This window comes from Lissotriton helveticus, chromosome 4_1 (genome assembly GCF_964261635.1).
Source record: "Lissotriton helveticus chromosome 4_1, aLisHel1.1, whole genome shotgun sequence".
NCBI lineage: Eukaryota > Metazoa > Chordata > Amphibia > Caudata > Salamandridae > Lissotriton > Lissotriton helveticus.
The window spans coordinates 723,350,848-723,376,533 of NC_136063.1; positions in this window are offsets into that span (position 1 = coordinate 723,350,848).

Genomic DNA, 25,686 nt, shown 5'->3' on the forward strand with positions numbered 1-25,686 from the left:
AAGATATCCATTTCCTTGTTGAAATATCCCAAGCTTCCTTCAAAATAATATCCACCCCATGTCCTTGTCTGTTACCACTCCTATTGGCACAGATAATTCGGAAGCCGGGGGGATAGCGAGGGTCAGGGCAGGTAGAGAGTCCCCCTTTAGCCGAGTATCAGTTAGAAACATCACATCCCATGTGTTATCCATCAGAGATAGCAAAATGTCATCAGCATGTTTGGGAAACGATCTACAGTTAATCATGCAGGTACTTACCCCACCAATTGGTACCCCCTGAGCTCTGGGGATCTTATCCCTGCTCCCGGTCCCCCTGCCAGGAACCCCCAAAGTAAAATTACATTCCTTACAATGGTAAGTGGGGCCATGGTTATCCAAGTTCTCACAGTAGGTTCCTGAGCAACGGTTACTCCTTAAGGCCAAGAGGCAATCTCGTGACCAAGAGATGCACTTGCCGCCACTGATTTGAACAGCTCGGCTGGCGCTGGCCGCGATCCGGATGTGGACGGGTCGCCGGCAGGCTTGCCTTTGGTGCGCCAGCAATGCGCCTGCTGCACGCGTTGGAGCAGCGGTGTGCTTTAAGTAGGCACACCATTGCAGTCCAAAAAAGCTAGACTGCTCACCTTCCAAGATGGTGCCTGCTAGTGTCCCAGCCTAGCGGAGTAAAGATGGCGCTGCAACAGCCGCACGTGATCAGCTTTAAAATATAAAACAAATTAAAAAAATAGGTGTCAGGTACACAAATCACTTCCCCCTAAAAAACAGAGAGTCAGCTCATCCTGCAACAGGCAGCATGGAGCCACCCCGTAACACAGCCCCTGGATGCAATAGGTTAAAACAGTCAAGAGAAGCCTACTAGATGGCCAGATCAAAGCCTGACACCGCAGTATTAGGTATTAACTAAAGCTTATTCTCTGCCCTCGCCCCAGCTGTAGACAAACAGCATTGGTGGTGCTTACATGCTGCCGAGGAATTTCCAGTGTGATAGCAAGAGTAGTCAGGGAAATACCAAGGACTCTTCAAGGCCTACTGTTTAGAATCGGCCACATGATATGTCTTGATGTGATCAATGGATACAAAATGATTGTCTTTAGAACCAGCAAGCGGTAGCAAAATTGCAGTTCTAGTACCTTGAATGCCAAGGACTGGCATTGGTGCATGATAAACTCCTTTTTCACTGCAATCTTTTCACAAACGAGATCCTCAAATTGTGGAATACACCTGGAATGTTCTGGTTTCTTCTTGATTCCTGCAGAGGTAGACGTCTTCAACTGCTCATTGGATTGGTTGTCAAGGACGTTGTGTGGATCCAGTATGAGAGCACAATGATCATTTACGCCAAAGGGTGTGACTGCTGCCACAATGTCTAGACCATCAAGGCCTGTAACGTACATTTTGATGACAAAAAGGGACCTTGTATGGGTCTAGCCACCCAGAGATCCTTTAGGAAGATTGTTAAGTGCTCGTTGTATCATATATAGGTGGTGGATCCAACTATGCCCTGTATCTAATACTCAAGCTGTTAAGGACTGCTTTAAGTCACAGATCATCCTCTACTCAACAGAATGAATTACCCTCAGGTTGATATGGAGAAGAGTAATGCACCTCTACACCCAGGGAAGCCATGTATCTATATACGCTTTCAAAGCAAATGCATTGCCCTGGTCCTGGTGGAATGCAGTGCATGCATGTATCTCGAAAGAGACTTGCAAATCTTTAATAACAGTTTGAGCCTGAGCAAAATGCTGCAACCAGACCCATAGGAACCTTCAGAGAGAATCGACTTCACCTAAGATAATTTAAATGGTCCATCTAAATTAAGAGTACCACAATGGTCTAGGTATATGCAGCCGAAAGGTTTGATGGAAATCAACAGGTTCATCTGCAGTGTGCAAGCCACTGTAGAAGCTTTAATTTGTTGATAAATTTCACAACAAAGGACATATTTTCTGGCTTTTTGAGACAAGCCCAGCCCCCGAAAACGTTGCTGCAGCACCAAAATTGAGGCTGCCACATCTGCATGTACAGCAACAAAACCTTCATGCGCAGCTATCACTAAAGCTAGTCTGGGGTCTGAGTTGGGAACCAAACGATCCCCAACCCCTGGAATCATCACAAAGAGGATATTTTGTTCACTTAAATAATGCTTGTATTTAGCTGTAAAGCCCATAGGTAAAGGGGTGCGGTCTCCCTGTAGCATTAACGGCATCCGGCATGTCGTCATCTATCACAGTTTGAAAATAAGTAACTACAGCAACAGCTGCAACCACAACTGCAGATTTTGCCACTTTATCAGCTAGAGAATTCCCTACAACGTGTGCTCTCACACATTGATGACTTAATGTATGTATGATGTGATTCAGCATCAGCCTATCTTCAAGGTCCACCTCGTTTACGCAAAGCAAGTTTTGCTTTATTGTATTGTCCTTAGAATCTTTGGGCCTCATTTACGAGGCCGCTTGCGCCATCGGACCTTCACTTTTTGTGAAGTTCCGTGGCGTAGAAGCTTGCATGATATTTATCAGGCAACACTAAGCCACTTTTTTGGGCGTACTGCTGCCTGATAAATATCAGTCCCTTTAACGCAGTGTTCTACGTTAAAGGGGTGTGCAATAGGTGTTGCTGAGGGTGTTCCCAGCAACATCCATGGCCTTTTGACACTGCCCCAGATTTACGAAAAAACGTAAATCTAAAGCAGTCCCAAACGCTTTTGCCTCCCCAGGGGAGGTGTAAGGGAGATGCAACAGGGAGAAATATCTTTATTTCTCCTCGTTTTCCAAGAGGAAAAGCCTTGTGAATATTTTTGTACCGAGAGGTTTCCCTTTCTGTACAAACATAATCATCCCTGCAAGTCCGGCACCCTTTCACCATTGTGCAAAGGTGCCTGCACTGGTGCAGGCAGCCCATTGTACGCTGGCGCAGGGGAAAAGAACAGAAATGCACCATATATTATAGATACTGCGCATTCCTGCCCTTTTCTTTTGCCGTAGGGAAGCGCAGCAGGAAGGCCTGCTGCGCTTCCCTACGTCAAAACCTCATAAATGAGGCCCTTTGCATTCATTTTAGCACCAGTAATGCAAATGGCCATTAAATGACTGAATACAATAATACAAATAACACACTATAAGAGAGGGGAATTCATGATCTGTATGTTCCAGTGAGAGAAGTAGTAGTGCTTTTAGATTAGCCAACTGTGCAGTGCAGTTCCCTAAGGACTGTGTCTGAGTTTTTGTGGCTGGAATCTCCCATCCAACATAACACCAATATTAGTGGGGCATGCCACTGAATACTGGTACATGGTGCCTAAAGCAGGCTGGGATGGATCATCAGTATAAACAATTAACTTATACCGCTCAAGAGGTAAAGAAGTGTTGTGCATGGGAAAACATGCTCATATTGCAGAACTTCTTGTGTCTGTAAAGATGGGTCAAAGACAAAGTGTACATCAACATCTGTCAAGAACGTTGCCCATTGAATCCATCTAGTATGGAGGGCTTTAGCGCTAGGAATGCTGGCTTTTGTAACAACTGGAGTAACAGCAATATTGCGTTTCCTCTGTGCAAGTGGACACTCTTTAGGAGTAGCCATCTGCACAGCACTCAGTGTGCCAGATGTACAATAGCTTTTTGCATTTCTTAATGGGTCAAATCACACTTTTGGCCCATTAAGAAATGCAAAATAGCATTTTCATGTGTACAAAGGCCAAAAATGATTTATACCTCGTAGAAATCACACATCGCGACCACGATTTAGGAAACACAAATAGGGATAACAAAAGAATTTCCTAAACACAAATTGGGCATTTAGGAAATGCTATTATTACCATCAACTCAAAGTCGATGGAAACCATGTGAAAAATTAGATAAATAATTTTTTAATGTGACATGAAGCGCACATATGCCTCTAGGGCATATCTGCACTTACACGTGCACTACAAATTTCGGAGTGCCTCCAAGGGGGCCCTAAGCTCAGCAGCACCCTTGGGTTTGGATTTCCTAACTTGTAATTTTCTAATAGAAAATCGCAATGGAGGAAATGAAAACCATTTCCTATTTGACCCATAGGTGGGAATGCAAAAGCATTTCCTATTTGCGATTTTCGAATAGCGATTCCAACTCTGTAGGAATTACTATTTGGAAACCGCAAATTTTGTACATACCATTTTTCATTTCCTAAATAGCGATTCATACAGAATCGCTATTTAGGATATACAAAATAGAAATTTTGTACATTTGGCCCAGTATTTTTTCAGTGGATGCAAAACGCATTTCTGCCCTAGAATATAAATGCAATTTACATGCATTCGCACTGTCTCACTTTCATTATATAGGTGAAGCTAAAAGCACTCCCAATTATATGGATAACTAGGTTAATTCTATTTACACATGCATGTATGTAACGTGTTGCAAGCAAGTCAGATTATAAGGATCTGAGTGTGTCTGTGTAGTCTGATGTCCAATGTGAACTGGAAAAATGATGATAGATTAATTCATATAGTGATTTGATGTATTGCATAATCAGGTACGTATGTACTGCCAACATTAAGGAATCCTAATAAGGATTGAAGTTTCTTTAGAGTGTTTGGTGGTTGCTACTGAGCACACTTCTCCAAGAAGAGTGGTGCAAGACTTTTCCCTTCAAGTGTGAGTTCATATCTGAAGACAAGGACAGTTTGAAATGCAATATTAGATTTCTTAAAATGTTTCCTGTAGTCAGATTGAGAAAATCCTGATATTATGTGATCCACTCTAGCCAAAGGTGTGTTAAATTCATAGCCCGTCAGAGTGATATCATCTACATAGGACAGAGTGCCAGGGTCAGTTATATGGAATTGACACTATATGGGTAGCAAACAACCCAGGACTGTTCTTATAGCCTATAGGGGTCTGGGAAAAGTGAGTCTGAAAACGGAGGGCTGAGAAGGCAGTCCAGTTCCTGCTTTCAAACGCTAGATTTTGGCAGAAAAAAACATTGGAAATATCCAAGATTGTTTTGCATTCTTTATATACTATATTAATAATAAGCACTGTACTCTGTGTATTTTGTATTGCAAATGTTCGTGAATGAGTGGTTAAATGTCTGTATGAAATGAATGATTAGGTTTTAAGATAGGAAAAAGAGGATTATTCATCTGAGATACACAGGGTTCAATAACACCCTGATACTCCACTTGGGAGAGTAATTCTCCAACAGGTGCTTTAGCATCCCATTTTATGGGATATTGTGGTTGCTCTTGTGGGCTGGACCATATGGGTAATATATGATAAGGAGAGGATTTCTCCCAGCCGAGATGATTGCGATATAAAGATGGGGCTTGTGCAAGAGGCCATTCTGCAGCATAAGCTTGTTTGACTTCATCACGGACAAGTGCAAAAAATGAAGGAATCATTACATCCTCACCTTGTGGGGATGTTTGGACAAAATGAGGGGTCCAATCAACCTCTGCTAAGAGACAGCTGTATGAAAGTGTCAAATTTTCCCAGAATATTGCTCTAATGGTGTTCTGTATGTCACCCTCAATTTGTATATCCAAATGATACAATCTGTCTGGAGAGGCTATGTGCCTGTCTGGGGTTTCAATTGTCGCTGCCAGAAACTCCTGCCGATTCTGGTGCACCATAGTGACTTCTGCCACACTGTTGAGGGGAGTCACTGCCCACCTACTGTGCAGGAGGAGCGTTCTCAGTGTTGGTGGCATATTTTGCGGTTATAGCCACAACTTTTTTTTTCTGAAATGATGGCTTAAATTTATGTCAGATGAGCATTGTGCATCTCTCTTCAATTTCACATACTCTTCCTGTCTGTGGTCAGAACGTACTCCTCTCTTGTATTGCTTAAATAAATCACTTATACAATGTTGTAATATGTCGGCACCTTTGGTACAACATTTTGTAGAAATGAATCACACTGTTGGTTATTTGAATGGTCTTCTTGAGACCGCTGCAAACAAAGTATGGTGATGATTCTTATTTGGCACATCGTGAGGCTCTTTTAATAATGAAGTTACGCACTGCAGAAACTGGGTTGAATGAACTATCTGAGGTATCAAAGGTCTTTTAATTGTTTTGAATGAATTATCTCCGTCATCATATGTCGTTTCAAAACCCTCTAAGATACGCTTGGGGTGAATTGGATTCATGCAATATCACAATTTTGAAGATGTGGAGCAAGAACATTTTTCCATGTAGCAAAAGACTCCCCATCATTTCCCAGGGCATAACTCTAATATAGGAGGTTTAATTTGTAACCTCCCATTTCTTTTCCTCCACCCGCTGAGTAAGTTCATTAAGCATGCAAGAAAAAGACTTCGTTGGGGAAATATAGACTATATTTCCCATCACCATTTCCTTCCACCCAGAACGCCGGTCACTCGCCAGGTCACAACTGACGTACAACAGTAATAGTGACGGACAGTGTGAGTGTGGATCAGCGCACATTCAATACTAGAGGGGGTGCATGTATGCACATGATGGGCTACTACCCGGTTTAAAAAACAGATAAAAATTGGTGCAGTGTGGAAAAGTGACCCTTGGCCTGATGAAATTGCCGTAAGTTATCCCTGGCAATGAAACATGTTGGTTTTTAAATGAGCAGACCCACAGCACGAAATAAAGTCATATAGCCAGTGGGTGCTTAGCTTATTTTTAGATTAGGGATAGCGGTACCCCAGTCCAGACCCCGCTACTCCATATAGGGTTGACATTGCCACATGCCCGGATGAGTTATCTGGTGCACATGCATCACATGTTACCACACCTAGCACTTTGCTCTTTTTTCTTATTTTCTTATTTCACCACATTTTTTCGTTTGATTTGGAAGTTGCTGATGATGAGAACCTGAGGATGCAGGCGAGAACCAGTCTGCATACTCCCACGGTGTTACTCCTGTGAGGCACTGCCTACCTCTCTCACAATTTTTTTCACCAATTTTCTTTCTATGTTAGGTTACACACACTAGATGGTGGTACAGGCCAGAGGAGACAGAGTCCACAGACACATCTATTTTTAAGGAATATTAGGTGATTCAGGTTCCCCTAAACACAGACGATACAAATATGACCGCTGTTTCATCATACAAACTAGAGTAATTTTAGACGCGTGGATGGATCACTGAACGGTTGACTCACCTATAGAACAGGTCTTTTGTTGTATATGATTCTGTGAGTGTGAGGCGACCTATTCTTTTACCCCCTTCAGCTACTTTATGTATATGGTTCACATGATTAGGCACTGAACTACTTGAATAGAATCACTGTTGTGCCTAATACAGATACAGCTATAAGGGTAAATATCTGTAATTTTATTTATTTTTCCTTTCCATAGCCAGACTGAATGAGTAATATAGTGCCCTGATGATGACCTCATAAAAAGTTTCCGTGTACTCGAATATGCTCTGACATCGAAAAGAGTTCCCATTTTATTGGAGAAGAAAAAGGAGAACCTTCATTGCTTACAACCAATTCTTTCAGTTATGAGCCCTGAATAAGTCAGATTAGACAAAAAGAAAAAGAATGTAGTTTGTCTTAGTAGAGAAGTGATTACAGGAATGGACCTCTAATACCTATGTGATAATAGGGGTAATACATTGACTGTAATGAGTTTATTTGGACTCTATATCTATAACTCACAGACATCAATAATTGCTGGATCTTTAAAACTTTTCAAAATGTTCTTATGTAATGTTTGATTGATGTTGATTTATGTTATCTGTGTTATTTGTTGTACATATCTGTGTTGTCTCTACCAAGATAAGAATAAGAAACTAATTGCACTACCTCCATCTTAGCATTCCCAAGTTCCAGAAGTTTGGCCTGACTATAACCCCCTCATTTCGAAAGGTCTTAAATTTACTCTTGGAATTGTTTATTTTTAAGAAGTGGTCCTCCGCATAATTTTCCAGAGCATGAAGATGTCTTCGGAGGCCTATGGCACTTGGGTCCAACAAAATAAAATTGTCTGCTTAAAGAAGGCTTACTACGTTCATTAGTCCAAGTTTGGAAGGATCCCCTTTTACCAGAATAACTCTGCAAGGTAAATCATGAGTGTTTAGCGAGAAGAGAAGTGGCGCCAGCAAGCACTCCTGTTTAAAACCATTCTGCGTCGCCACTCTCCTTGACAGACCTTGGTTCCCTTCCATCAAAACCTGAGTCCAGGTAGAGGAGTGAAGGGCAATTATTAGCCTTAGAAAGTGAGCTGGAATTCCTTATGCTGACAATTGTCTCTATAGCGTCCCCTGGTCAACCCTGTCAGACACTGTGGAGAAATTGATGAAAGCAGAATACATGGGCCGCCGGCTCTACTTGTATGAAGTAGATGAAGTCAAATGGTTTTAGCAAATAATTTCCTGTCGCATTCAGAAGGGCAATTTGTCTATAGCTGGCGGGGGAAGGCTTCAATCCCTTTTTATATGGGGGAACAATAATACTTCCGTACCAGGAGGATGGGATATCACCAGACCGGCAGAGTGCTGAATCAAAGGATATAAAAAGACAGCCCAAAAGAAGCCTCCTGTTTAATATGTGCTATGGGAAATTTTTGGGGGCACATGGCACCCGAAGTTCTTGCACTTTTAATGAATCCCTCGATCTCCTTACCAGACAGTAAGGACCACATAGTTCCATGGAAACTACTTCAACACTTAGAACGGGCAAAACACTGATACTTGGCTTACAGGTGTTTAATTGAGAAATATACTGGGTCCACACAACCTCCGATACTGGGATTTCTTGAGCTGAGACTCTAGAGTCACGGTATTATGCTATTACACACTAGTAAGTATGTTGATTTTTGGAGGTGGCGGCTTCCCTCAGATTAATCCAGTACCTAGTCTCCACTTTTCTGCGTTATACAACCTTCAATCTTTTTCTCTTACACTTAAGGTGATTGATTTAACCCTGATTTAACCCTATCACAAATACTTTAAATTGCTTCCTAACAAGGAACTTTATTTTGTGGTTTGCACTATTTACCACCCAAGAGATCTTAAAGGGTGATGTAGAAATGTTGCCTCTATCTTTACTCCAAACAACATGGAAGGTGGTCATCTGCCTTTCATATCAGGAGATGGCATCATGTAGTGACAGATCAGGTGGGCCTAGGCTTGCTATTTTAAGACATTGACCGAAAGCCTTTGTATTATTGCTTGACCAAAAAGGGCGCCAATTTTATTTGTCATAAACAACAGTATCCTTCTTGGAATTCTATGAGCCAAGGGCCTTAAACTCTAAGTCAGCAGACACAGAAAAAATACTATGATCACTTAAACCACTCCCCAGGATCTCCAACTGCGGGCAAGCACTGAACATGTGATGAGACGCTACCGCATAGGCCATTGAGGATTGACCATGAGGGGCATGACAAGTATAGGAAGCAGGATAATCTTTGGGGAATCTGCCATTCAGAAATACCCATTTGAACAGTCTCAGACTTTATAGTAAACATAAGCCCCACCTACCTGATCTAACTATTTCCGGTAGAACCGCATCAGGGATACACCATATATCACCCATTTCGGTATTACAGATTATCATACAAGCTTAATTTGAAGCTTTAGCATTAAAGTTCCCTACGATTATAACCAAAGGACATTTCTCCAAAAGACTGATATTACGAAACATTGAGTTAACTAAATTATCCTGAGGCTTACCGGGGGAATATACAAATTTACAAGCAGAAAAGAGGACAATCTTCCACTCTCATTGAACAAGGCCAGCTTTAAGCAAAGGCAAAGATTTGTAGGATGAACGAATACCTTTGGATTCCAATTGATGTTATTTTTGAGTAGAATAACAATTCCTCCACTAGCATGGTCTTTTATGGATGTTTTGTCACACAGGAAAAAAATGAAGTAATTCTCATATGTAAAATCAGAATAGACCCATGTTTCCTGCAAATATATAACAATGCTTAAGGCGCATTACAAAATTCATTTTCAAATTAGACTGGCCTAGACCCGCCATATTCCAGGATACTAGTTTACCCCACGGGGGACCTCCACAACACCGGATGCTTTTCAATGCTGCCAGTCCAATTCATTGCGCCTGCTACCCAGCTCCAATTATTCAGCTCATCACCCTGCTCTGGTTCCCAAGCGCGCAATTTCTTCAGCTCCGCAACATTTATGACTCTCCTCCCCATGACTCTACCTAGAGAAAGAGTGATGTACTTACGGTTAACAGACCCCCTCCATATTGGGTCTTATGGTTTACCCTGAAAATCCAACATTAAACTGTTATAAATAAACTTTGTGATAGGCTCTACACAGAAGACATCAATGCCGCTTTCAGGAAATAATCTACCTTCTCCAAGATCAACATTACGATAATCTTGGAGCTGGACATTACTCTCGAGCTCATTGAAATAGCAGAGGAGTTTATAAAGACATCATCGTTATCTTTACTTGATGCCAAACTCAGAGCCTCAATTTCCAATAATGAGTGTAAAATTAATTGTATATTTAAAGGACCCATTTCATGTTCAAACAAAATGACAAAGTCCAACATATTTGAAATAGGACCAATTTCAGGACCCTTCAGTGCCTCTTTTGGAATATCGAGCTTTGTGTTGGGCCCATACTGAAGATTCTGTGGCGGAGGAAAAAATGGATGTGCATCCCCATTACGGGGTCTATTGGGCCTTAGTTTGTGCCGTATATGCATTTTCATGGTGGGAGTAACAAATTATGACAACTCTGAATTCCACCACTATACTTGGGAACGCATGTGTTCTACTTCGGCCCCAAAGGAACCATGATTCCCAAACATTTCAGTATTTAAGGAAGGATCTGTTGATTCAGATGCAGCAGGAATACTTGCAAACCTTAGTTTTGTTTGCTTATATTTCATAATATGACATTTCTTTTTACTCTTTTTCTTGGACAAATTTATCCTAGAGCTCCCTGAAGTGGCCCCCACCTCCTGTGGAGGATCAACAATGGACTGAACATTGAGAGAATGAACACCACCAGGGAGAATTACCCCTTTGAGAAAAATCGGAAAAACAGTTAAAATTGTATCTGTCAATAGGACCTTTGGCACATACAGGTTACAATCCTGAAATAACGATTTTATTGAATACACATTTTCCTCTACCTGTTTTGGTTTAGATTTTACAATAACCATCTTAGATGTCTGATCCCTTGGCCAGCAGGGCTAACCTGCTTGAATACCAATATCTTGAGACCCACCATTGGCCACATTAACAACCTGAGTAGCCTCCAATTTCTACTCTTTTGCCTTTTGTACTGGAAGTTGACACAAAAACCACAAGTAGCAATGTGTTAAACACTCAAAATAACTGGAGACAACACATCCAACACAAAAACGAAATCAGAAACGGATCTTTCTAGCAGAGATAAAATAGAAGATAAAACCTGCTCAATACAAATTAAATGGCTGCACATTCCACTGTGCAAAAGAGTCCCTTAAGGAAGGTGTACGACTGAAAAGAGCAGGCAGAAATTGTTGACAGGGCGAGCGTTGCATAAGCAAAGGCTGGCCCACGTCACCCCAATCTAAGGCGGCAGATGTTTTCAGACATGCCCCACTCAGCCGATTATTTTTGTTGAATAGACCTAAGTCATGCCCCTTACCTTGAAACTCAGAGAAATTTTCCATAGAAGTCATGTCACTCAGAACTGGAGAAACGTCCTCCAGACCTTGACTAAGGTAAGAGTTCAACGGATCTTCCTGAGTAGGACTTAAGACCTGCCCTTGATTGTCAAGTGTACCTCTTCAGGGTTCAATTCAATATAACTGTTTGGTACAAGGCCTGATGGAGCGAACAACATCCAACTCCGAAGGGCCAAACCCTAGGTCACTGCTTCCATTTTCAACTGTGGATCAACTTCCCGTTTGTCAGCCCTGTACTGTTTAACCCAGGAGAACTTCATATTAGACTTAAATTTGACTAAGAAGGAAAGATTTGGCCAGTTTGGTCTCCCTGGCTTGGGAAACACAGTCAGAGAATAAAGGACCCATATCCGCATCAGAGGTTGGATCCATGTCGGAAGTTGTCTCCATTTTATTCAACTCATTACCATACATAGAAAAGAAGTTCGAGGTGAAAGGATAAGATTTCAGATGAGACAACTGGGACTTCTTCTGACAAAAGGATTTTTTTAATTTCAGGAGATTGTTGGGTGGATTAGTTGCAGCAATCAATCGAACATAATCTCTTTAATGTCATTTTAGCCCAATCAGCAGTAAAAAAATGGAGCTCACCATATGACAGTGGAACCAACAGACTGCAACAGTCAGCAACGGTTAGTCACCCTCAGCTTGTGACCTCAAGCTCCTGGGCGATATACTGAGAGAGTAAGGCCTTTGAAGAGAAAAAGATGGTGAAAGGGACAGAGTGAGGGCTCACCAGTCAAACGCACAAGCCACACCCAAACCTAGCTGGGCTGCTTCCGTGAGGCCCGGGTTCTCTTTCCGCCATGGCTGACTACAGCCACTGCACTCTCCCTCACCCTACCCTTAACACCAGAAACACAGATAATAAGGCACAACACCTTGCCTGCAGAACAACTAAAACCTATAGACTGGATTTCGATTCTACAGTTCTGCCATGCACGGCCTGCCAGGACACATGCCAGGACACACTTAAATTCACCAGAACCCTCCAGTGAAGAGGATCAGCAATGCTTTCCCAAAGTTCTTAGGGTTGAAGATTCCAGATTTAATAGTCTTCTCTGGAGTCCAAAGTACCTGGCTCCCCTAAACACCTACCCCTGCTTCCACAATGTTCACTCCCAATGCCTCTCCCCTGCTGGCATAGTTTAAGTATGAGGCACTGGGGAGAGGAGGGTTAATAGCCATAAAAATAGGGGACACAGAGGACAAGCATGCATCATGCTGAGAGGGATGAGGAGCAGGAAACCCAAGGAGAACAGAGAGCGATAGAAACCGGAGACCAGGGGAGCAGGAGCGGAAGCCACTCTCAACTTCATGCCTCTCCTCGACTCATGGAGAAGCCACCCTCATGGAAGTGCAGCAGCACTCTCAATGATGCTCCCCCGGCACTCTCCCTCTCACAGCCATATAGAGCAGAGCAGGCATAGGGCAACTTCAGCGCCCTTTTCAGCAGTGTCCTTTGGCGGTGGCTCCGGCATCCGCGCCCCCACCATACTTGCCTCGTGGATCCTCCGCATAACACCAGCATGTCAGATTCCATTCCAAGCCTCGGTTACGCCTCTTTCTTTACTTTCCCGGCCCAAAATAAATAATGGGAGAAAAATCTTAATTGTCTAAAGATATATGATTTAATGGGGGGCCGTTGGATACCCACACTAACTGGTTCATTGAATTCTGCGAATTAATTGTCCAGTAAACTCTAAAATATAAAATATTTACGTCCAGATCGAGATACTTTTTAAAAGCAAATTTTCATAAACTGTTGAATAGATTTACACCATAGTTCACTGAAGATTCACATACACCTTGCAAGTACTAAGAATATGACATTGTTTGAGCAGCCTGTTTCCTGAATAAGTTGAGTGGAGACATTTCAATGGCAAGCTGTAAACTACGGCTGAGAAGAAAAATTTGACACTTGCACTTAATTTTAATATAGCATATGACATTTCACATTAAGAGGCACGGGTATGTATATATTATTTATTTATATTAATTATAATTACAATTTCCATATTTATGGTATTTATATTTTTTATATTTCCGTCTCTGTTCCCCATGTATACTGGTTGCTCATTTTATTGGCATCTGTCCACAATAATTTTGTGTTCAATGAACAAATTAAGTTGCTGCCAGTACATTTCCGCATTTATTTATCTATTACATTATCAGTCATACTTAGATGTCTGTGAAAAATACAAAAGTGAAAACACTGTTTCCGCCTCTATTTATATGTAAAAACCAGTAAAAACGGAAAGCTGGGAGCTTTATCTATAGTTAGATTGTAGGATAATGGCATACTCAACTTATATAAACATATTTGTAGGCTAACGCATATTGCTTATTGTGTTTACAATTTACACATTTAACACCTTAATAATATGTTTCTTTTGTCAAACGATTCTGCCAATATGCTGTATTTCTTTTTGTCTGCACATTTCCACATGGGAATAATTACATTTCCTAGACTTCAATGAGTCTTGAAAAAGCTAAGCCTTACTTACGTTTTGTTGAAAAAGCTTTCCCTGCAGGCTTCTACTCGCTCTTAATATAATATCACATCCATACACTTCCAAGTATTGTTGCTCAAGTCTGCAAAAATGTAGATGCCACTCCAGCAATTATTGCTCAGAGCGAATGTATTTGCTTGAACATATTTCAGACGGATGCAAATAGTCACAATCTAATTGTAACTGTTTTTTAAACCTGTAAATATATAGGTCACCACTGCCTGCCCGCCAGATTACAAGTTTAAAGTGGTATGGAGGGCGTGTGTGTGGCGGCGCCTTAGAAAACAGGCACCGCAATGGGACCCCACAACAAGATTCTTTTCCGACATGGACTCGAAGGTCCATGCCGTGCAGGAACTGGGGTGCATGCACATGCAGGCCACATGATATGCCTCCCTGCATACATTTCCATGCGGAGGAGGTGCATTTTTCTCTCCACCACAGTGTTCATGCAGTAGGAACTTCCATGACACCGCAGGCAGAGAGGAAACTTGTAATATGATGGGCGGGACCACGGCGGGCCCGGCAAGCACATTGTTGCCTCTACCCTGCTATGCCTGGTGGTTCCATGGCGGAAGCGGCGGTCCCAGAGTGGTCCGGCTACCCAACTTACAAAGGAGTGGTCCGACCACTGGTGCGGCGGTGAATGGACCGCACCGCCACCACAAGCCTGGCAGTTCTCTGACCAACAGACTCGTAATCAGGCCCTTCAATGGATATCTTACGAAAGACTCTGTGGAAAATATATTTGTCCATAAACTTGCGTTTAAATTTTCAAAACATACAGAAAGAGAGTAAAAAGGTGAAAGATAACGAGGTTTTGGAGAAAATGATAGATTTTCTCACAGTTTTATTAGGGTTGGCGTGTATGTGGGTTTTCTATTTCAATTCTTTCGTATGCGTACTCTTCATTCTGCAATAACCCCGTCAGAACCATTTCCTGAGATGCTGGTGCCTTTCGAACAAGTGGTAGGGATGTGTTTACGCCTCAAGGCCCCCTCATTTTTTGGACTTGATTCTCATATTTTTATCCCATCTGAGTGACCAGCTCTTACGAGCCGGTGACATCTGTGGTGCTCCAATCGACACCCACATGCCTTTTGCATCTGAGGGATTTAACCAAGACCCCTCAAATCTAAGGAACGCTAACAAAGAACCAATTCTAACTCCCTACTATCAGTGGGTCTATGAACCAGACCCTGGGATTGGTGGTAGCCTAACACAATAAGGGACTGGTTTAAAGTGTGGCAATAAAGCATAAGCCAGGCTTCTCTGGAGTAAGTGCTAAATTCGGAGGCACATCTAACCACTAAATATATTTTACTATAAGGATAGCATAGTGATTTAACATTTTTCCATTGCCTTATTAGCTTTATTTAATCTGTATCCACAGCAGGAGGCCCAAGACTGAGGCTTTTGCGTCTCAACAGTCTTCTGAGAAGGCTTTCACTAAATAGGACTTGGGTCTGTCCTAAGGAACTTTACTGACGACACACTTGTTTGCCAAAATACAAGTTACTGATGCATTCAGTATTCCAAAGCAAGTTTTGTGGACTACACTTTCTACAGTTAAGTTGTAAACATCCAAACCTGTGGGTTTTTCGGTATACCCTGCTAGTTTTTATCAGCTGCCTCTGTGGTGCTAATTATACAGTCTCTAAAATATTATTTATGATAATATATGTTATACATTCTCAAAAATATTATTTATGACCATACACATTTTACTTTTTATTCAACTGATCTTTGGCACAGGTTACAATATATTTGCAAATATCTGTTTGCCGTTCTTTTAATTTTCTTTTCTCGCTGTTTGATGGTATCCTTTACATATTCATGTAACCTGTCTTTTGCGACTCACACAGTCACCTCATCAAGGCTCTAAACTTTTTTACCCTTAACCATCAAAATGCAGTAAACTCATATTTCTGCGGATTATATTTACACTTTCTCTCGCTTGCCTCAAGAGATCGTCATGGCCTTAACTTCTCTTCTCCATTATTTGTCCGCATCCCATCATAGTCAAAGTGAGGATTCGTCTGGATTTCGACCAAGTGTGTCCACCTCTCAGCAGGAAAGCCATCTTTCTCCGCGCCTTTCCTCCTTTCATTTCTCGTTTTCGTCTCCATCTCTGTGAACACTGCACATTAGCAGTTTACCATTTCAAGTTCTTAAATATGTTCAGGAGCGCACTTTAGAAAGGATCTCTAAAAGCAAAGAATGCTCATCAGTCTGCCCTCTGGGGAATAAAGTTCCATCTTTACATATATTAAGGCCTCTTTTCCATTTGAAACATATTCATGGTATTCGTTCTTTTTGAAATGCATCCGCCCTCACTGTGTTCCCTTTCGAAAAACAAAATAACATTCTGTGCCAAAGCACATTAAAGCTGTTATTCTTCTAGTGTTTACAAGAAAATGATGCTGTAAAATATCTCGATTATTTAATGCAGTCTTGTGCCTCTGATTCCGCCTTTCATGCCCCAGTCCTCACAGTCCTCACAGAGATGTTATTGTGCATCTCTCTGACAAGCATCCAAGGACCGAACTACATCGATAATGGGGTCCTCGTGCTTGCTGCCCTCTGTTGTTGCAACCCTATGAGCTGTAACACCACCCAGACACCCCCCCCCCCGCATTCCTCCTCTTTTTGCATTGGTCTAGACTCCTAACAGTGCACTCTGTCTGCTTATTATTTAATGCCTTCAGTCCTAAGGCTGGGCACAGGTTTTCAGGACTGGCGGGCACACCTCATATCTGCAAGAGGTGGGTGAGGAAGACATCAAGTAGTAATGAAATCACTGCTCACACCCCATGCGCCACATTAATGCCGCCGTTGCGTCACTTCTGTGACGCAGCGGCGGCGTAAACCATGCGCCACGTTGCGCCTTATTTACAACGTAACACATTTAGGGAGATGCATCACATTGCAAATTCCTGCGCCACATGAAACCTGCGTTAGGTTTCATGTGAGCGTTCCGGCGCAGGGCAGGCGTTCCGTTGCAGGAACGCCTTGTAAAAGTGACGCAGTGAAATCTACAAGATTTCACTGAGCCACGTTTACGTCCATGCTATGTCAAAACCCTGCGCCTGCTTGAAGCAGGCGTAAGGAGTGACGCAGCATGTTAGGTATAGGGCACCCCTGAGCATTGCTGGAGCCGCGTCGCACATGCAACACCACTCCAGCAATACGCCGCCCTTATGCCACAGGATGCGACACGCATCGCCCTTCCCTTGCGCCACGGTGCGACACATTTGTGCGCTAGGACGCCTGAGGGTAGCTACTGCGCTATATAAATGTTCTTTTCATTTCATTTCATTTGTGGTGGCGCAGGGAGGGAATTGTGTGTTGCATCTTTTCTGGCGCATCCCTGCTGATTTGCAGAGATGCCCCGAGTTGTGTTATAGATAGCATAGTAGTGATTAAACAACCATATACTTACATCTACAGGGTCCCATAAAGTATTCACATTTACTTGACTAATCTAGGATCTTAAAATAATGTTAATTGGAGAGATGAGCTGGTTGATAGTCGATGCCATAACCTTCTAAAGATACCTAGAGATTTATTTTAAAGAAAAACATCCTGGTCTCATTGAAATGCCTTCCAGGTAAGTTTTCTTTCGCAGTAACAGAATACCCAAGCCACATATCAGGGCTTGAATGATGTGCTTTCTTGAAGAAGTCAGTTTTGGAACAAAATGCAAAGAAGGTGTCTGGGTGGGAAGATGACATATCTAATATATGTTTACATCCAGAATAATGCCTTATTCATTATACTGTCGGGTAGGCATTAGCTATTTCCATTTCATGAATGTACAAACATTCTTGAGCAGTGGACCCCCTTTTGCACAACAGTAAATCTTGCCTTTATTGATTTTAAAAGAGTGACAAGGTAAATTGACGAGTACATTTTTTATGTTGCACCTTGAGGTCTCGAAGGGAATCTAAGGTTGTGTGTTTTTGGATCGGTGAAAACATCCCCTCTGGCCACCACAAATGATTTAATCAATGTCAGAACAAGTCAGTGATGTACAGAGCTCTGAAAAAAGCACGTAAGCACCGGGATTGACGCCTGCTGGCTCAAACTTTGAAATAACAAGCAGTTTTTCTTTAGAGTTTGGGCGTGTTTATACCACTGCACTGTGTAAAATGTCGAGTCAAATGGAATCTGTCGCTTTAGATTGTAGGAAGTTGCTGTTAAACATGTGTTTTCTGGTGAAGCAAGAACCTGGAAACAATACGATATGAAAAGATGATATAAAATGAAACTGAATAATACTTAAAAATGAATTTGCTAAACTTTTGCGTGTTGAGCTGAGTATGACTTCATTTAGTTGCAGTAGGTGATGCAGTAGGCGGCGAACTAAACTGACTAGTGGTTATCAGCATTCATGAATGAATAGGAACATGAGAGAACCTGCCCGCACTGAGGAAGCAAATGTAGGGTGGTACAGGCATAAGCAATGTGAATAAAGGACTACTTGGTTGTAGGACAAGTGCCTGATGTCCCCTAACTGTCCCTTTCACTTCCTGCTCCTTTCACTTAACATTCATGCTTCAGTAGGTTGCAGAACCAGCTCTTTATATATCATATATATTATATATCATCTCTTTATATATCATATATACCCAGGTTCTGAGGGACACATGGTCACCCCATTTTGTCTAAAGCTTTTGATGGCAGCAGCACTCTACAACCATTTGTCGCCCTGTAAACTCTTCCTGTACCAGGGTATGTTTCAGGAGGATGGCATAGGTGAGTCTAACTTGAGTCCACACTGGTCTCTTCTCACGATGTTGAGGGGCGGAGACTTTTTTAGCCCAGCTCCAAGGTCTCTGCTCAAGAATCCTGCTCTGGGGAAGTACGAGCATCTGGGGCCTCAGTTATCTCCTACTGCCACCTTTCCCAATCCCAGTCAGGTCACAGTAATGAACTCAGGGTTAGGCAGTCTCATGAACACAATGAGCCGCCTTCCAAGAACCACACTTGTGATAATGCGTTGCATGATAAATGGAGCTCATGGACCTCGGAAGGTCAGGAATTAAATGGCGGATGCCCCACCAATGTTCAGAGCCTGGGTGAAAACCAGATATGGTGAGATAGATATGCTTCAATACCTCCTTGGTGCCATGCATTTTGAGAAGAAATAATGGGCCAGTTCCAATCCAAGCTTTATTATTCATCTCTACAGCAATTGGCATGTTGTAAAGCTCAAAAGAAGCTTAACTGGTGCTCCGGTGACGTTCTATAGAGGAGACAGCTGCGCCCAGGAAAGACTCTTGCATGGGTTGAGCCATCAATTGGAGACCATATCCAGGATTTGCCCAGGTCCTGGAAGATCTCACTAGCTTACATCTGGGAGAAAAAAGACACAGATGCAGGATGCTGATTGCTTCCCCCTGTCAGGTAACCCCTGGTACATGCAGCTTCAGGGGGGCAGATCTACAAGGTAGTGCTGCAGTGCAGCAACGCAATCACTTTGGCTGTGCCATGCTGCAGCACTTTCAAAGCACAGGAATGCAACATATTTACAATAATATGTAGCATTTCTGTGCTCTCCCCTGCGCTGGTGCACAAACTGCAGCCATGCGCCGGCTCCCTTGCACCATGTTGCAAGGATGCCTGCATCATGGGGAGATTGTTTTTGTGCAGGAAGGAGCACCTTCCTGCACAAAAATAATCACTACAGGCATTTTCCACTTTCAATGCATGCTGTAGAATGCAGCATGCGTTGAAAGAGGAAAAAACGATGAGAAATTAAAACATTTCACCTCGTTGCACCTCTCTACGCCTCCCCTGGGGAGGCATAGAATTGACATGAATTTCCAGATTTACGATTGCTCATGACCATGGAAATGTGTCACGTTCCATGGGTGTTGCGTGGGAACACCCACAACAACACCCATTAAATGCCCCTTTCACGCTAAGTGCTGCGTGTGAAGGGGCAGGATTTACAAGGAGAGGAAAAGTCAGGCAGGGCGGCTTTTCCTCTACATGTAAATATGAAGACGTGAAATGGGCCTCCAGTACGTCACAAAAAGTGACGTACTTGTGGCACAGGGGGCTTGTAAATCTGCTTCTGGGTATTTCCTCTGAGGACTTAGGATATATTGGTCTACTTGTCCTTCTTTCTCAGGGATGTGCAAGTCTCCTTACCACCCATTCCCCTGAATGGATGAAATAAAAGGATCATGCACAAGAGCTCATGCTGTTGATATCATATATGACTTAAAGAGAGCAGAGCTGTTTTGCTGAGCCCTTATCCTGTAGGCTTGGTGACTGTCATGAGCTACAGACTCATTGTGGAGTAGAATGATTAAGTTTATTCCATATACATGCACCCACTGCGCACTGTGACCTGCCAGCTAGAATGAATGACTGTTCAAGGAGTGCTTACTGGCTGCCCACAGAGCGTGCGAGGCTATTCAAAGTACAACTTATGCTTTATAATGTAAACACATACCTGTTGCATTTAAAGCAAATGTGACAAATGCCATGTCACAAATGCAATTTCTGCATTCTAACAACATTACATTACCTTCCCCCTCAAAACAAAACAGAAATAAACTTTAATAACGAAGAGTACAACGTACAATATGACTGAAAAATTGCAAAAAAATTAAGTAAACAATAATACTTTACAAAATCTTTGAATTTGTCAGATATCTTGACATTGTGAGTGGCACATTGTTTGCTGTGCGCCAACTCAATTACAGCGTAATGATTAGATGAACTGGGAAGCTCATCTACAACGGGTTGTGCATGCTCATTCACAGAAACAGGTGTGTTCTGCACACAGAAGGCTCAATCAGATTCCACAACAGGTCTACCTTTACTCAATGTGATCTAGGCCTGTAATGCCGCCCCTTTACTAACTCTTTCAACTTTAACTGAAGTGGAAGAGATAGATTCACCCTCTCGTACTCTGACTGGACTCTTGAACAATACCCAGTACCCTTTATATAAATCTTGGAAAGACACATTGTGTCTATCATCAAAATTCGTTTTCATCTTATTTTGATTAGCGACAATTTTTTAGACAATCTGATCCTTACTCATTATCTGTCTTTTTTCCCAGCATTCTCAACCTGTTTCTCCAACCAAGCAGGGAAAAGAGTGATATGGGGACTTCTGCCTCAGAGTAAGGAAAATGGGGTCACCATGGTGGTACAATGTGTTGTGGTGTTATAACACCCAACTTTCAGATTTATGAATGATTTGTCATCCGGATTCGCATTTAAAGCATTTTGTGCGCTCTCTTTGAGGATTCTATTACCTCTCTTAACTAATCTATTGGAGGAAGGGGAATACAACGCTATGTGAAAATGGATGACATTATATATTTTTTTAAACCTGGTCACACTATCAGAAGCAAAAAGTGTCCCATTGTCAGTTATAATGCATCTGGGGGTTGTATGTTAGAACAACGAGTTCCTCAACAACGACTCCCTAAACCACGAGGTCTGGACTACGACTGCATCTCAACAACATGTAAAACCTCCCCCTAAAATCTATTCCCGACCCCTCCCACTCCCTAAACTCTACCAAGTACCCCCACCTTCCACCCCCTTAAAACTTACACAAACACCCCAACCTCCTAATAACTAACACTAACCCATCTCACCCCCTAAAAACTAACAGTAACCCCCTCCCACCCCCTAAAACCTAACTCGAACCCCTCTCACCACCTAAAAACTATCATAAACCCCACACCCCCTAAAAACTTCTATGAACCGCCCCACTCCCTTAAATTAACTCCAACCCCTCCCACCCCTACAAACTAACTCGAACCCCTCCCACTGCCAAAAATTGAGCATGAACCCCCAACACCTAAAAACTAATATGAACCCCAATACCCCCTTAAAACTAACTCGAACCCCTCCCACCCCTAAAAACATACACCAATCCTTCCCACCCCTCAAATCGATCACAACCCCTCCCGACCCCTAAATATTAAAACAAACCTCCACCACCCCTTAAAACTAACACTAATGCTCCCACCCCTTAAAATTTACCCTGAGCTGTCCCACCCACTAGAAACTAACATACAACCCCCCTCCCCACCTCTCCTGTTCCTCCGACGCTCCTCGTGACTGCCCATCCCGAACACTAGACCGTCCTAACCTGAACCATGCACATGTGTGGTTTAGGCTAAGTCGTTGTTTGTGCAAGTCGTTGTTCGGCTTGCGTGACTCCGGAACTCGTTGATCCAGAGTTGTTGTAAATGATGTTTCCCACATCTGGGTGCTCCTTCTAAACTTAAAACCTGTTCTAAGAATTCCATTGCTGAATCTGTGTCAGGTGATCTAACAAATGAAAAGCACAACCACTTGGAATGATAATCCATAACTAAAACTAAAAATCTCATGGTATCAATACATATGTACCAGAAAAATCCATACCCAATTTCTCCCATAGAGCATCCAGAGGGGCCACTGCATAAAATGGGGTAATGTGCACTTTCCAGTGTTTATCTGATAATAAACATTTTGGACATTTGTCAACCAGAAATCTGACCTGCACATCAATACATAGCCACCAATAAAACTGTTTCATATAGCTTTACAGCCCGCCGTAGTGGCCTATATCGGCTTATGAAAGGGCTGCTCCAGCATTAAAGGCCCGAGCCGAAGGCAAGGGCCTTTAACAAGGAAGCTGGACTCTAATAGCCGGTATAGCCCGGCTACAAAGGGCTATAAGGCTATTAGAACATTCTCCCACTAGAGGGCAGAATGTTCTAACAAATAAAACAATGGCGTATCGGAGCCCAACGGGATTTAAATCCCCTCGAGCTTTGAGAGGCCTTTATTCACAGCAACAGCTGTGAACAAAAGTAACATTGGAATGTTGCTCTTTGGGTCTTTACCGGCCCGTAGAAGCACGGAGCACTCCATTGTATTCAATGGAGTGCTCCACATTCCAATGTTTTAATATGCATTATAATTTTGGTTGCAACTAGATGACCATGATGTGATTGTGTAATAATGGTATTACGTTAGTTTAGTTAGAGATATATACAAATCTCATTTCAAAAGCATACCATTAGGTAGCGATAATTCATAGCCTCTTGAGCAAACAATTTCAACTCTGGAACAAGATGTTTCTTCTCAGGCCATCCTAGAACACTATACTCACTCACCTTGTTCAACACAACATCAGTCTGACAAGCAGACAGCCATTCAGATTTATTAATACCTATAACACACTCCACACTAACAGCGTCAACAGAATCTACTCACACTACATCATACAACATACAGTCATCGCTAGTCCTCATTTGGCATGTGTAAACGATAATCTGCATGAAAAAAAAATCCACCTGATGCATGCTTGATTTCAAAGATAAATTCCTGAAGTTTAGACACTAATCTAGTTAGTCTGGCTGACATTTTATGGCCTGAACCTGCTGTGAAAATATTTACTAACGGCTTGTAATCTCTATACAGCTCAAACTTACAGCCCCAGACATATATTTTGAGCTTGTGAACAGCCCAGGCATAGGCTAGGGCCTCATGCTCGATAATACTGTATAGTTTTTCATACTGCTTGAGTGATCTGTATGCAAAGGCCACAGTGTGTTCTCTTCCAGACACTCTTTGACTCAAAACTACTCTAAGACCCCTCTGGCTAGCATCTACAGTGATAATTGAAGATTGACCTTCTTGACAAGCACTTAACACAGGAACATTTTCAATGAGTTCTTTAACTTTATTAAAAGCACTCTATCAACAGACCAAAGGAATTTCATGCCTTTCCTCAGTAATTCCCTAAAGGTTCAACAGCTTGCACATAGCCAGGAACAAGTCTGGCATAATACTCAGCAGGTCCCCGAAAAGAGCGAAGAGTATCCCTCTCAGAAGGAACCTTCACTTTGTTAATAGCCCCGATGAGAGAATGCTTGGGTCTGATTCCTGATGCTGCAATGGTATTCCTAAGATATTCTAACTCACTAGTATCACATTTACACTTGTCCTCTCTAATAGTCATTCCTGTTTTCAAAAGCATAGTGAGTACCTGTCTCAAAATGTAGTTGTGTTGTTCAATAGTGTCTGCAAAAATCAGGACATCATCTTGATAAGCCTACACTCCACTGAGATTGCCAAATAGATGATCCATCAGCTTTTGAAATACACTGGCAGCTGATTCAAGGCCGAATTGCAATCTTTGGTATTTGAATTCCCCAAATGATGTGACCAAAGTGGTAAATTCCTCTGATTCCTTTGCAAGTGCTACTTGGTGATAAGCTGACTTAAGATCAGTTAGAGAGAACCACTCTGCGCCACCTAAATTAGCTAAAAGCTCCTGAATTCTAGGAAGAGGGTAGCAATCAGTGAGTCTGTTAGCATTAAGACTTTTTAAGTCAGATCACAACTTAATCCCTCCTGTTCATTTACATGCCAGCCCGATGGGCGCAACCCAGATTTGTGTATCAGAATGTTCCACACTGCCTTAAGAACATCCATTCTGTAATATAAGTTTCAACTCCTCCATGACACTCAATGGAACAGGTCTTAGTTTCTGTACCATGGGCGGGTTGAGCTAGAGGTTTGAGCCTGATGCGGTGTTCAAAACCTTTCACTTTACCTACTTCCTCACTAAAAAGTTGTTTGAACTCACTCAAGATACCATGTACTGGATCATTCCCACTGCAAATATAATCAACAGGTAACTCACCTAAAACAATTGGCGTATCAGAGCTAGGTTTTATAAGCAATCCAATTTTGCCAAATCTTATCACCTTAAAATGTTTCTGCCTTTCACAGCCACATACATGATGGTGGTTGTCTCTCTACCCATGTAAACCACTTTGGCTGAAAGAAACCTAGCATTTCAATATCTTTCTCACCAAATGCTTTAGGATTTACATCAGTAAAGATCAGTGGTCTGTCCCAGTGCTCATAAAAAGTAGTATCTCTCAAAATGGTAATTGGAGTAACTGAGTCTGCCATAAACTGCGATGTAACTGCATCAACTACAGCTTCACAAGCGGGACCCCTAATTGAAGTGTGGAAAGGTAACAGAAGGTCCAAGGGTTTCAAGGCTTTGGACAACACTTAAATAAGTACGATTAGTTGGTGGATGGAGACACACTCGAAGCTCTGGACCTCTTGGGCTTCAAGTTAGAAAGACAGGTTTGAAAAATTGTAAGTGTGGTCATCCTTATTTCTTTAATACTCTGGGATTCCCCCTTCTTTTGTTTAACTTAACAGGGTGACATTCTTTCTTCTCTCAATTTGCTCCTACGCTTACCTAACCCTGCTGCACTCCTTTTAGATTATAATATATCTATACTGCTCTTTCTGAATCCTAATCTTTCGTGCCTTTTTGGATTCCTCCCAAATCACTGCACTTTAACTAGGCACTATCAGTCTCTCTAAGCACGGATACCAGACTGTTAAGGTGATAAGGCATCACAGAAACATTTCTAAGCACTTCCGCACACCTGGTGTTCTTAAGGTTCTTTTTTGGGGTCAATTGCTCTTAAACCACATTATATTAAAAACATTCTTTCTCATTCCTCTTCAACAGCCTTGAGAAAGC